At 44.0% G+C, this 11,584-nt stretch overlaps 1 protein-coding gene across 3 annotated transcripts in view; it reads left to right on the top strand.

Annotated features, from left to right (window-relative positions):
- sano (CABIT domain-containing protein serrano) overlaps positions 1-11,584 on the top strand; it is a 135,266-nt gene that overhangs the window by 37,711 nt on the left and 85,971 nt on the right. For all 3 annotated transcript variants that reach the window (XM_018029904.2, XM_026816269.1, XM_026816270.1), the window contains exon 2: positions 8,153-8,206. The gene's annotated coding sequence lies outside the window, so the exon portion shown is untranslated. The remainder of the gene's footprint in view (positions 1-8,152; positions 8,207-11,584) is intronic.

The raw sequence follows: 11,584 nt of genomic DNA, 5'->3' as shown, positions 1-11,584 counted from the left end.
AACATGAAGAATAACGTGCAACGATAAGCATAATTTCTACATAGATTTCAGTTTTTTAATGAACACCGACTGAATCGCCATGAAAGTATCGACACGCTTTTACCTAATAATTTACATGATTAATTATTAGATAGACACTCTTTCGAATAAACTCACGAAGGCAACACGAAAACATCTGGAATGTAGGCCAGTAGCGCAGTCGGCTGGACAACATTAAAAATACGCGTAACAGGCGGTGAAAGGTGACGGAAAACGTTACGATGCGATGTCACACGTTGAGTAAAAGTGGGTAACGCGAGCCGGAGCCGATGCGCGGGGGTCGCGTGCCGCGACAATTAAGCGATTTAAAAACGATCGTAGCCAAAGGAATTGCGTAAATCCGTGCGCGCCGCGATGACGCACGCGAATAGCGTTCCCCTCCTCCGTGGATCCGTGATTTCAACGGGTTTCCATTGAGCAACGTCCGATTGGTTACAAGGATCTCTTAATTGCGCTGATTTTTCTGTTCCTACGATGGAATAACCGTGTCTCGACGATGTTAAACGCGTACGGGTGAAAAGGATTTAATTGATGCGCTTGTCCCGCCTCTAGTTTTTCTCGAGAAAAGCGTATACAGTTATGAAAGTGCTCGTCTCACTTACAGTAGAAAATTCTTTGAAAAAATCTGAACAAATGTACAGTAAGAATAGTTGTCTAGCTCATCGTATAATTACGCACACGTTACATGTAATATATTTTTAATAATTTTTATATAAATGAGTAAGAAATCTCGTGAGTATAGAAATTTATCAGAAACTTTCACGATTTCAAAACGTTGCATATTAAGACTTTGTGAGTCACTTGTGTACGACTTGAAACTGATGAAGTGTATAGAGGATCCTCGAGGAAATTGTGAAAGCGTGCTGGAAATCGAGTGCAGGCTTGTTTATCCAGGTGAAGGAGACTCTTATCAATTCCCCTGGCGATTTACCTGTTCCTCTTTCGCCCCTCTCTGCTTTCTGAAACCCGAGAAATTTCAGGTTTAGAAGCACTCGAACGTCTATTAAGAACGTACTCTCCAAGATTGTAGATTCAGTGAAATTCCTTATTTTAAATGTACAAGAATCCTCGATTTTATCTTCGAAAGTTAATTCTAATTGTAATAGTTTAGTTCTAATTGTATCGGCTATTGAAATTCTAGTAGAACGTGGTAAAATCGTTATCAATTTTCGGCTCATAAAACGTCAATTAGATTAGCGAACACGGGCTAGGAAGAGTACGCGATTTCCGATTTGAAAATAGCACGTCCGAAGGGCAACACAGTAGAAGGGGGAGGGTGACCAAATCGAGGCAAAGGGAGCGGTTTGCTCGCTCGCGATCTTGGCGATAGCCGATTGAATATTGGCCAACTATCGCGTTGCATTAGCATATCTCCGCGGCAATAAAGGTCCTCGCCATCCTCGTATTCAGCCGCGTTAAATCGACCGATAAATTAAACGCGCTAATCGACGCACCGTTCCAATAAACGCGTGTAATCGTGCCGATTCACCGTTCTCGAAACATCCCAGGAAATGTCCTCGGTAGACTAGCTCTAATCGCTTGCCTTGTCCCTTCCTCGATTGAACAGAGCGTTAGAATTTATTCACTGACGATTGCCGTCTTCGATCGCACCGTTTAATCCTCCAATTGATTTCTCGCAAATTGCACAACAGATTTGTTCCAACGTTGCGAGGAATAAAATTCCTAAACAATGTTTCATCGAAAGATTATTTTGAACCATTGTATTATTTCAATTATTTGAAAGTACGAGGGACAATTGGAATCAATTGCTTGATGTTTCGCTGCTCATTTAACCAGCGCGTTCTCATTGAATCCTATGAACAAGTGTCGAGGCGTAAGCCGGGGAATCCTTGTAAGGATCCAGCTGCTATGAAGCATTCCAGCGCAAGGATCGCGAACCGCTTTTTCGGTCGCTCGCGTCCGCGGAAAGTTAATTTCGTTTATTAGGAGAGACAGCAACAGCTCCGCGCGGAGAAGAAGAGGGCACCCTCTCCGCACGCTGGAACCAGTTTCTTCGTACGCGGTTCGGCGAAATTTTATTTCGGGCGCGTTCCACTGAACGATTATCCTTACCGAGAAAATATGGAGGTAAGGGGAGCAGTCAGAAAAACGGACGCTCCCTCTCGCGTCTCTCTCGCTCTCTCGCGCCGTTTTCTCTCCGACGGAGGCCGAGATCTCGATTAGGCTGCTCGGAATTCGTGCCTCCTCCGCCTGCCACCTACCTCCCGCCCCTACCTGGAATCGAAGTTTTAGATCTCGACCGCGAATATTCAACGATGGATCCGTATCTGATCGTGTATGGTTGATAAATAGTTGGGTCCCGAGATGGAAGGTTAGAGAGGCTATACTTTGTCGACGGTTGGGGCTGTGCAATAATTTTCTATCGCACTCTTTCCACTCTGCTAAATTATATCCGTAGACCGTAGAGACGGGGTCTACTAATTTCCAAGAGACACTCATCCCAAAACAATTTCACCCCGAGATTAGACGCAGATCCGATCCTGCGAAATTCCAAGCGTTTCTAAATAAAATTAAAAGAAGTTTCTTGTACAGATTCTTCCCTATACCCGGCAAGTTGAACTTTTCTACACCGATAAATCCAGAATTTTTCTGTTGAAAAATAAGTGAAAGCCTCTGTAAAACTCTCTCCCGATACTCCACGGGTAAGAGCGTAGGCGTAGCATTAAGAGCATTCGCGGTGCACTTAAGATAGAAACAGCGAATCTCACAGCGTTATCCCGGGGGGATAGTGTCGGCGATCTAGGCGTAATTACGCCTGGGCTATCGGTGTCCGACCGGCTCGTAAAGAAGGCGAAGCTAGTGGGTCCGATTTCGTGGCCAGATAACCGGCTAGAGGAGGCTGAATGTTTACGGCGCGTAACAGGCCACAGGAGAGGAGACGTCGCGTCGCGTCGTAACTCGCGATTATGGCCACCGTTCGCGAAATCGCCGCGCGGTTCACGCGAGTCGAGTAACGCGCTAATTGAATGAACGCTGAAACGAGTCGGTCTTATCTGCCGCTGCTCCCAGAAACAGAAGCCCCACGCCGGGGCTCGTGATGTTAATCGCTTTCAGGAAGCGACTGTTATCGTTTAACGATAAATTGCTTTCACAGACGAAACGTTATTACTCTTTTATATGACAAGCTTTTCTAAAATATTCCTTAAAATCATTCCTAATGTGATTCTACGAGAAAAGTGAGTGCGGCTTATTAAAAGTTATACTGATATGCATAAAAATTTGTAGCCTGGGAATTATAGGTAAATATGCTGCAACATTGATTATTTATTAAAAAGAGAAATGGTTTGATAGGGAGTTTAGGTAAATTTGGGAAACCACAGAAACTCTCTCTCTCTCTCTTTCATTCATAGTCTTGTTCGGAAGAATGCGCGGAGTGGTTGAATACGGGAGCGTCTGGAGGATTTGAGACGAGGATAGGGTCGCGATTAGTCGAAATGCGAAACGGGCTCGTAACTCCGTGGAACGCGGTGAATTACGGGGAGGAAGAAAACGCGGCCGCAATAACGCTCTGGCCCGTATCCACCGCGACGATAATTGCCGGTTCGTTGGCTATGTATGTGTACCCCGTATCCCCCTGCGCCTTCGCCTTTGCCTTTTTCCCTCTCGGTCGCCTTTCTCCTTCTAACCGTAGCGTCGCCGCACTTTGGTCCGTCTCAGCAAAGGTTATGCTCTTGCGAGACGGGTTGAGCAACGAGTCGGATCGCGTCTACGGGGTGTCTAAAAGTAATCGGCCGGCTGTCCTTGTTCGCGGCGAGCCGGCATTCCTACTCCTGTTTTGGAAAATCCAATTGCATTTGTATTTCAAAATAGTTACTTCTGTCATTCATGTTCGCTTGACATCCAAGAACGTAAAGGACGTAAGTTACGCGTTCAGGAATTTTTATAGGAGTTACGAATCACTGGATTCAATGAATTACGCGAATGTGACAACGTAGGATGCAAGTTATGCGTTTAGGAATTTTTATAGGAGTTATGGTAATAAATGTATAATGAATAATNGAATATTAGAAATTATGCGTTAAAAATTCCTTATGACCTAGGAAAACAATTTTATAAACCTTACCCCTCTGTAATTATCATTTTTTCTAAAAGTTCATTGCTTCAAATGTTGGATATGTCTTTTTCTTACACGTCTTTAACTTTTGGCAGAGATCTTACGGTTCATACAACCTTAGGACGAAGAAGGATGAATTCCGTTTTTGAAGTATTATAATTTTTTAGAGTAATGCAACGATGTAGCAATTTCCTTCGAGTGGTTAACGAACACCATCTGAGTCGCAATAACTCTCGCGGGTATGCAAAGACGCAGAGGCGCAATAATTATTAAAATCAGAGATCCCGGATAGGGAACGGGTCAAGCGGGATTCCGCAGGGGGTGAACGGATCGGTCGAATTGTGCAAACGATGAAAACCTATAAATACATGCATACATAGATACGTAGAAACGTGTGTATCGCGATATCGCGATATTCCCCCCGCGGTAAAGTGCAACGATGCAGCTAAATAGGCCGTGGTCTCACGCTCGCCGTGTCGACTCGGCTTCAAGGTTGCCGGGAAGATCGGTGTCGCGAGCGCAGACCTTTTGCGCGATTTTGCAACGAAATCTGCAACGACACTTGCGCAACGGACTAGCGCAGCGTCGCGTCGCCGCGTCGTCGCGTCGTCCATCGCGGAGAGAGTAATATCGCTTGAACGGTTTACGGATGGGAGCGCAATTATAGGCGTGAAATCGTCGCTCGCGGGGCCAACTCCGAGCCTCGGCTGTGTTTCTCCGTTCAATTGTGATTTATTGCGACGCCCCTACCTCGCGAGAAACTAACGGCGAACGCTCCGCGCCGTGAGAATTTTTAATCGCAATTAGTAGATCGTCTTAAAATCACTTAAGTTGTTCCTTTAACGTGCTTGAACGTATTTCTCGGATTTATTAATTGCTTAAGTTTCAGTTTTTTAATTTTATGTCACTGTCGTGAGTTTTTCACAAACAGTAGAATTAAGCAGTAAACTTGATCAGCAATATTGCCCTTTTTCCCTATCGTTAACATGGTAGAAACTGTACTTCGATCTAAGCACATTTTTCGCAATTGGAGTCCATAATTATTAATAAAGCATAAAAATAATTAATACTCAATTAATAATAAATATTAATAAGGTATAAAAATAGGGTCTAATCGATTAATTAAATCGATGATCAATAATTATGGTTCTGTGGTATTTTATTTATATTTTTATATCGTATTTTATAAATTATGAGAAAGAACAGTTGCATACAGATGCTCCTTCTAGTTTCGTTAGTGAATTCGTCCTGCTGTCAAATCGACAAGGACATTCGGATTTCAGGTGTCGGACAGTCTTTTCGCGTCCCCCCGGGACTCGCGCTCGAGGCGTTAATAGGAACGGTCATTGATGTGTGGCGTCATTGATTACGCGTTGCAATAATGCTTCACGGCCAATTAAAATGCGCTGTTGGATACTGATATACTGCAAATTAACCGGCGGTACGTTGCCGCTTAATCAGCATATTTATTGCTGGCAGCCAGCGTGCTAAGCCAGAGAGGAGCGAAAAGAAACCGGGTGACCAAGAGGGATTACCTGGGGGGAGAGGAACGGGCAGGGAGCGGAGAGTCTCTCCTAGCCAAGTCAATGTTGCAAATAATACCAATTTCATTCGAGATACGTTGTTTCGTTCTTCCATTTGCATACCTCGGATACGTGGGTCATATAATAAGAACCCTCCGGGCGCACGGTGTTGCCCTACTAGTTTTCGCGTAGAACGTGTGCAATGCATCCATCTTGGATACATAGTGTCTTAACCTTTACCTGCACTATATCATTCTCCACCTCGTATTTCGTTCTTTTTCCACCACGCTCGAGCTCGTTAATAAACGTTACGCTCGGGAAATTCATCAAAATCTCTTCATTTTCAAATGGTAAAAGTTACTGGCTCAACTTCTATACAGGATGTTCAGGAGGGATTTTAAGGGATGATTCTGGAATCAAAAATCTTCACAGATCGAGAATACAAATATTGCATCCGAGGTTTTAGTTATGAGCGATTAAAAATTGCAACGAATGGTAGGCAAACTTGTGATTTTCAGGGGCAATGTACGCTTAAGACTCTAAATGCTCATGTTTTCTAATCCTAACGATTATCATTGCATTTTGGGGATTATTGCTGGTTAGGTGATTGTTCGATGTAAAGGTAAACTCTATTAATTATGTCGGCATTTAGACTTTTAGACACACTGAGAACGAGTGCAATTTTTAATCGCTTTTAACTAGAAAAATAGAGCCTGCAATTTCGTTGTTCTTAATTTTTGTCTTATTTTAGCTTGTAGGATCATCTCATAAAATTTTTCCCACCAGTAACCGAACATCCTGTACTAATAAGCAGCTTGCAAATGAGTCAATTTAAACGATAATAAACAGTGGATTCGATATTAAATGAAATCTGAATTCCACGAGCAAGGGACACGCACCCTCGTGTACGGGTATAAAAAGCGTGTATTCGCGTGCGAGTAGACTGCCCACGCGAACGCATACTTCCATACGCATTGGAGCGTGGAACGGATTCTCGAACGCGAACACTCCGCTGCGCCCGGCCTCAATTTGTCCGAGTGTTTAAGCGCGCGTTTCGCGCGTTTCCAGCCGCGAGTGTCCGACTCTATCTATCGGCGACGATCTCCGCACGGCGAATCCGCCCCGCGTTGCGAGGCGAATAAGCACGCTGCTCGCGCCGTGTCGCCGCGTTGGCTGGCGGAGAACACGGGATCCGGCCGGCAGATAAAACCGGGAAAACGAGGCAACGAGAACCGCGGGCCGATAATCGCGACCACGAGGGAGCAAATTTAATGACCCGTGCGCTCTCTCTCCCGAGCCAAGCTTTCTACGCGCGGCATTCCGCAGCGAGATCGTCTCTGGTTTCCCTCGTCGATATCGTGCGTGAGATTCGATGACGGTTCCAACCGATTCAACAATCGTACTCCTCCACTGTTGCGATTAACTCTTTTGTTCTTCGCACAATGTAACTCCGTCGCTCTCTATTGCGAGCTCTATAATGACTGAAATGTGAACAGACGCATCGACAAGGGATGAAAATAAGAGAGCACAGTTCCGTTTTCTGAATTTATTTTATTGTTATTAATTATGATATTGTATTTGGAATCCGGCAAAGAAAAGATTTATTCTTTTGACCGATCACACGTTGACCCATCAATTAGAGGACCGAGGGGTGGGTAAATTGGTATTTGTACCGGGGGTTGTCAGAAACAGAACGGCGCGGAGTCCCGGGAACGTGACACCGCTTGTCGGCGACAGGCTGCACCGGATTATCCAAGTAGAAAATGTAATGGAACGAGTAAAGTTTGCGTTCACGCGTCGTTGAACGCCGGCCTAGGACCGGGGTTCGGTTGTTCGCCGCCGCCCGCGGGGATCGAGGGGGGGCGTCGGTCGTGAAGAAAGAGAGGAGGCAGGAGCAATCGGGGAAAAGAGACAATGCCGTGTCGTGAACCGTGCACGACGGAGCGCACCGCTCGGCACCGGTGCGATTAGGTAATCGAGAACCGTGTCGACGGACTCTCGTCGTCCGCGTACCTGGACGGCTGCTCCACGGCCGTGTGGGTGTGCGACACACGCGCGCGATCCGGGCCAGATAGGTGAACACGTCGAACAGATAACGCGTCGTTCTTGCACGGGCTCGTTCCAGATTCCAAGCTGAATCAGCCCAGTTTCCCCAACTTGGGCGCCTTTAAATAATTCCCATCCGCTGCTCGAGGATCGATTCCGAGGGTATTTCCAATGTTGCCATTGAAAAGTGTAGGGGAAATTAAAAATAGAACGTCCAATTCCTTGACTTTGGCTCTTATATTTTTATTAATTACATGCATCATGTTCCTTCATGTCTCAATATTTTACACAAAATTCAGTCTATTTGTTAGAATTCCTGTAATTTTTAATCTACTTTTTCTAATTAAATTATATTAAGTTAGAATTGATATTAGTGATAAATTAACATAAGTGAATTACATGCCTGATAATAAATCTACTTATTTATTACTACTCGCTATTTTATATAATGTTTCATTATGTATTTCAGAGACAGGATATCGAGAAGATCAACCACGCGAGGAGAGAGTGGCAACCATTGTCGGTAAGTCGACGACATTTAAGAAATGTTTTCACTGATAATTCACGCGTTTCAATTAACACATTTTTACACGGTGTTCTTTTCACACGATTTGGGGGGTCAATGGTATTTCTTCACGTGTGGTTATGCAAGAGTCTTTTTTCGCCAGTTTGTTTTATTCATTAACATCAGGAATTATCTCTCCTTTCGTACATCAATCTTAGTTAACTGTTTATTTAATTAATGAATTTGTATGTCACAATCTGAACTGATTGACTTAATGTCTCAGTTTTATATTAGATTGAATCAGTCTGGGCCTTTCGATAAATTATAATTACTTAAACGAATGATGTATCGAAGACAGTTTGACTGAAACACGAGTAATTCGAAGCGGTAAAATGAATCTAATATTTTACAATACATTTCATTGTGAGCTTTGTGTCGATTTTCCAAAGTTTGGCTGGTAGTGTTTCGCTAACATCCGGTGGTTTCTGAACGCGATACCGTAAACGTATTATCGCGTTAGGAGGAACGCTCTGTTACTCGCAGAGTTAATGGATCGTGAAAATCACTCAATCGATTGGCCGTTTCTTCCTCTTTCGCCTGTTTTTTTTTTTTTTTCTTTCTTCTCCCCTGTAGACCGAAAGAGGAAGTTCGCGTTGCTTGACACTGTGACGTGCGATTGAATTACCTACATGCTATTTTAACACTCTAATGAACAATCAATGTACCTATCGTTACTCACACATAAATTATGCGTATCATATGCCAAAAAGAGGCTACGCATACATATATGACAATTGCAATACTCCGGCAAATCTACAAGTGTTAACTAATTAATCGACTAGTAATACTTAACTCTTTAAATACTGAAGCTAGAAGAAAAATACATAAATACATAAAAGTACATAAATAAAAAAATAGTATATAGATATATACTTTCTTGTACATACAACACATTTCTGGCTTCCACATGAATAGTCTCAAGTGTTAGTTATTTTGTGATAGATCAGAGAAGAAATGTTTATAACAATTCCATGTTTCTATGTTATTACATTATGTACAATTTTCTACGAAAAAAGCTTTATGGGCTATTCGAAGTTATCGAATTACAACTGAGTATATGAGAACAGAGGGTTTAAAATTCTCCTTCCTATCGCTCGTCAATCCTTAATCAAGTCCGCTCCACTTGTTGCCCGTATCAGCGACCCTGTAAAAGACTCTACTAGTAGAAGTAGAAGAAGAAGAAGAAGAAGAAGAAGGAGTAAGAGGAGAGTAAGGTCCGATGCATCTGAACCGGCGTGACCCGGCGCAAAAACGGTCACGATATCTCTGACGCGGGCGCATGAGAGAGGGGAACAGGTAACGAGCGATCAGATTTCTATCAGGATGCAACCGAGTCTCTCTCTTTTCCGATCCCTGTTCCTCTCTGCCCTCGCCACTTTTTTTTTTCCTTCCTCTCTCCTCCCCGACGAGCGACTTTAAACCCACGAGGAACGGATGCGACCAGACTTGGCGACGAACTGTTTCGGTAGACTGTACGGCAGCCGCGGCAGAGGCCGTGCATCGCCGATGAGAATATGACCCCGGCACGTACGGCTCGGTCGCAGAGAGTGGTCGCCGTCGTCCCAGGCCAACGCCACACTATCGCAGGCGGATCCGTGTGTGTACAGTCGCTGGAAGCGATATAGCCAGATTGTAAATCAACCACGGACGTTGAAATATGCTCGCGCACAGATTTACGCGGTCATTGAAACGAGCAGTTTCGTGGATTTATGGAAAACAGGCTTGAGATCTCATTTAGGAATGCTATCTCGGCGTTAATTTCCCTATCCCATTCCGATAAGCAAAAGCATTCTTTCGGAGGATCTTCTATCGATGATACCATACAGGAATCTTCAAAATATTTTAATATTCATAGAATTCTGTCATATAGAATTCTTTCATCATCTTTCGCGTTTTATGTGAAAACGCGAAAAGATGAAGTTATGGATAAATTGCACTATAAAAATCTTAATATATTTAACATCAGTAAATTCCCAATTTCTGATTATATCACAATTTTTACTCACTGACTTATTCTTCTGTAGTTCTAAAATAATTTATAAAATTATAGAAATATGAGCCAGTGAGTAGGAATTATGACGTGAACAGAAATTAGGACATTCATCTTAGAAGTGAAAACACATGAAATGATGGAATAATTTCGACACTGAAATGAACAATGAAGGATAATCGTGTTGGTAATAGCTAATGGCATTATTTGGTCACTTGGTTCGCGGTCCCGCTATATCACCTCGACCGGGTGTAGGTGATGGCCGGGCGCGCGAGCGCGCACGGGTCTGGTGGGAGTACCGCAAGGGTCAATCCACGGTGCACGGCATTATATTCCGCACGGGGGCCGTATTCGCGTAGAAGGAGTGGGTTCACAGGCAGCACACGACGACGACGACGACGACGACGACGGGGACGAAGAGGACGACGCTTCGAACGCTTAATGGCCGGAATTTGTCTGGTCGGCAGGTACACTGACAGGCCAGTCGGTTGCTGCGGCCCTCAGGCGTTGAACGGCGCAGCACAGCGCGGAGCGGCGGCGGCGGCGGCGACGGCACCCCGAGAATTGGCGACGACCGCGCGCCGCCAAACGTCGGACGCTCCTTCGGCATCGCCGCTACGTGGCACAATTCCGAAGACCCCGGAGATTTTTACCCGGGGAGGATGTGTCGGGGCTTTATGGGCGGATGTCGGTCGGGCCTCGCGAAGGAGCAGCCCGATTAGAGAGGGAATCTGGAACGTGGGGAACTGACACGCCGCTCCGCGCTGCTGGAACACGGGTCGCTTACTCGTTTTTTGGTCGCGCACTATGCGAAGATTGGCTAGCGATTGCAACCAACAGGAATTGAATGAGAAACGAAGAGTCGGATGATCAGGCGAAATGTAATAGCTTCACGCGTGGCCGTGATATAATCGTAGAATAATAGTACCGTTTGATACAGCTAGCCAAAACAATTCCCGTCCCACTTGGCATGCAAAATTTTAATTTTTCTACTTGGTAAGATTATTCTGTCTACTCATTATGCTATAATAATGTTATAGCTTTCTGAAGTATTTGCCCATATTTTTCATACCTCTAGCTTTAATTTGAATCGTGTTTCATTCAAACTTGTACAGTGGAACTTGAATTCTTAAAATCTCTCAGACAAAAATTTAGAGTCTCTGAGATAAATTGCAAGACACGTGGTTTTAACTATGATTTTGATTCGAATTTTAGTTAAGATTCAGTTGCATTGCAATCGAATTTAAATGAAAATTCAAATTGAAATCTGAAGCTTGGTTCAAAGTTATTTTAACCAAAGGCAATTGTTTTTATATTTATTGCTGAGAATTACATGAAGTATATAT

This window comes from Ceratina calcarata, unplaced genomic scaffold (genome assembly GCF_001652005.2).
Source record: "Ceratina calcarata isolate Rehan_Ccalc_2016 unplaced genomic scaffold, ASM165200v1 scaffold501.2, whole genome shotgun sequence".
NCBI classification, from domain to species: domain Eukaryota; kingdom Metazoa; phylum Arthropoda; class Insecta; order Hymenoptera; family Apidae; genus Ceratina; species Ceratina calcarata.
This window is presented reverse-complemented; position numbering and strand designations above follow the sequence as displayed.